Source organism: Gavialis gangeticus, unplaced genomic scaffold (genome assembly GCF_001723915.1).
Source record: "Gavialis gangeticus isolate Ggan-Ray unplaced genomic scaffold, GavGan_comp1, whole genome shotgun sequence".
Taxonomy (NCBI): Eukaryota; Metazoa; Chordata; order Crocodylia; family Gavialidae; genus Gavialis; species Gavialis gangeticus.
Window position 1 is genome coordinate 12,459,675 of NW_017728964.1, and position 2,788 is coordinate 12,462,462.

The window sequence follows — 2,788 nt, forward strand, 5'->3', positions numbered from 1 at the left end:
TGTCGACAGAAGGTCGACTGTATTGTGCGATGTTGGGGCAGGAATGGGAGGACTCTTTGATTGCTAGGTGTAGCCCAAGTTCCTGTCTTGTGGGGAAACGGCACCAAAAAAAGGGGAAACAGGAGAACAATCCTCCAAAGGGGACTGTGTTTTTCAGTGTCTGGGGAGCTGGAGACAGAAACGGAGTCCTCCGGCGTACACTTGTCTTCCCACCCCTGCGCTGTCCACTCCTCTCAAGACAGGGTATTTGATAGGGTTTTTGCTAGTCCATTTTTAAACATTCAGCCTCTTCCCTTCAGAAACTGTTCGCAAAGCAGCTTTGTAATATGTGGCTGGGTGCTCTGGAAAGCTCCGTTTCTGGCCTCTGAGACAATCACATGAATCTAAGCTTGAGCGTTGTTACTTCAGGTCATTTCTATTAAGACAAAAGCCTGCTTTGCTTTGGTCTCAGGGCCTCGGCCCACACTGCCAACCACTTGGTACCCAGGTCCCTGGAGAGTTTGCACTCTGGTTTCTAGCACGTGCTGCAGCCCGTGACGCTGTCTGCACTGCCGCTGTTCCCCGTGCTATGCAGATCAAGCCAGCATAAGTGGCAGCCCCTGTTTCAATCACAGCTTGGTTTTCCTCTGCAGACCTGCAAGGTTTGTGTCCTTCCTCGGGGTCAGGGCAGTGTTTTGGCTTCCTCCTGACATGACTCTGAGAGCTATTGGACAGGCTGGGCACCCCAGCCCCTGAGAACTGCTGGCAGGATGAACCCCCTTTGCTACTATCCCTGGATATTTGCTTACTGGGGTGAAGTCTAGTTCAGCCAACATCCAAATGAGCTTCTCACTCGGGACTCCTGGAAGAAGCAGCTTTTGACCAGAACATGCTTTCTTGCTGTCCTCAGTAAAGGCTGGTGAACTGGTTGTGCAGCTGGCTGCTTTGAACAGGAACAGCAGATGTCCTGTCACCTATCTTACATGGCATTGTGCAGCTCCAGGAGCAGAAAATGCTTTCCAATCGTCTGTACCAAAGTTTCTGGTGTGACTCACACAGCTACAAATTTTCACCGCCATTCAAAGCTGACTCCGTATTTATGGCTGTTCCCAGGTTTTAATAGCAGCCTCTTCTTCACCTACTGTCCAGGGGAAGCAGGGAAGGGTGTAAAGATGTCCCTCTGAGCCCAGTCCTGGTTGGTGATGTGAATCCCTACTCACATAGCTTGTAATGGGACTAGAGGGCTCTCACAACAGGGCATAGACAAGGGCCCAGAGCAGATCTTCATATCTTCCTGCCCCAGTCCTGAATATGGACTGAGCGTGGGTTTGAAGTCTGTTGGTGGGATCAGATGTTGCTCCTGAAGCAAAGTAAAAGGAGATGTGTTGTATATTTTAGTCACCTGTAGAGTTTATTCAACGCAGTTTAGTCAACTGGGTTTAGTGACGTTCAGTCAGTTTTGGCTTTTGCATCCACTTTGTCTTGATCCATGAGACTGCCCCAGCTATTACCACTACCAGGGTCCAGCCCTCAGGGGTGTCTGAGGAAGAGCATGTTCATAAATGTTCAGGCCCCCAGACAGGAGAGTGTGAGTCTAGCTTTGCAAGTAGTCTGGCCTGAGGTAGCTCAGTGATATAAGGTATTTCTATTTGCCCTTACATTTTCATTATTATTAATGGAAATTAGGGCAGGATGGCAACCTTAGGACCAAATGGTTCAGAGAGGCATGAGCTTTTGTGGGCAGCAGCCTACCTTGTCCAATGCTGTGAATGAATTATTGGTGGTGGTTATAGTGGCCAGGGTCCATCTTCATTGTGCAAGATGCAGTACACACATTCAACCCAAACAAGAGACCCTGACCTGAAAAAAAAGATGACAGGCAACCAGGTGTACATGACAACCGCAGGGAGAGCACAAGGCAAAGAGCGAGGCTGTTGTAAGTGCAATAAACAGCTGTTATGGCCCACCTACTTTTTGCTCCTTTTAAGTGTGTTGCAGGCATTGTGCAGCAGTGAGCTGTAAGAAAGGGTTTGAAAAAAGAATAGGTGCTCTATAGGTTTAAACAGGGGTTTTCTCCTGTACACAGTGAGCAGCAAGAGAGAAATAGCCAAGGTGTCTTAAGAAATCAGAGCAAATAGCTGCCAATGGTCAGTGCTTGCATGGGTCTTTTCATCTGTAGTTTTCCAAGCATTTTATAAAGGGGCTATCGGTCTTCTCCCCACTTTATAGCTGGGAAGATTGAAGCATAGAGCATTTAAGTGACTTATTGGGCACCCCAAGTAAGCGTGTGTCAATCGACTGCAGTCTAGGCAGGCTGGGTATCCAGTCAAGCCTGCCCTGGGGAGGGAGGGAAGGAAATGTGTCCACACTCAGAAATTACTTTATGAGTTAAATTGTTGGATGGGCTACCTGCCGTGGGTGTTGTGGCAGTGATAAGCTTCGATCCCTTGAGCAAAACCCCTGGATTTGCAGTAATCTCGCACCTTAATTATTTCCTTTGGTTCTGTTGCTGATAAAGAGCCTCTCCTTAAAATGGTTAACAGGGACGAAGGGAAAAGGAAAAAAAATATTGCTCTTAGAACATCCTGTCTGTTTTGTCCAGCTGCAGTTCGCGGAAAGCGGACGAGGGAGCAGAATGGAATCACTTAAAAAGGAACTGAATGACATCAGGATTTGGGCATCTGTTTTTTATCAATCATTTTGCGTGATCAGCGGTGGTAAATATCATATTTGTAATGACCACGATGAAGGGGGAGGAAGGGGATTCCCAGATAAGAAGATGTTTGAATTACAGAAATAGATACTGAAG

General features: G+C 47.5%; 1 protein-coding gene across 2 annotated transcripts in view; it reads left to right on the forward strand.

Moving 5' to 3' along the window:
* CYGB (cytoglobin) overlaps nucleotides 1-2,788 on the forward strand; it is a 55,186-nt gene that overhangs the window by 12,779 nt on the left and 39,619 nt on the right. The gene's annotated exons all lie outside the window — the stretch shown is intronic.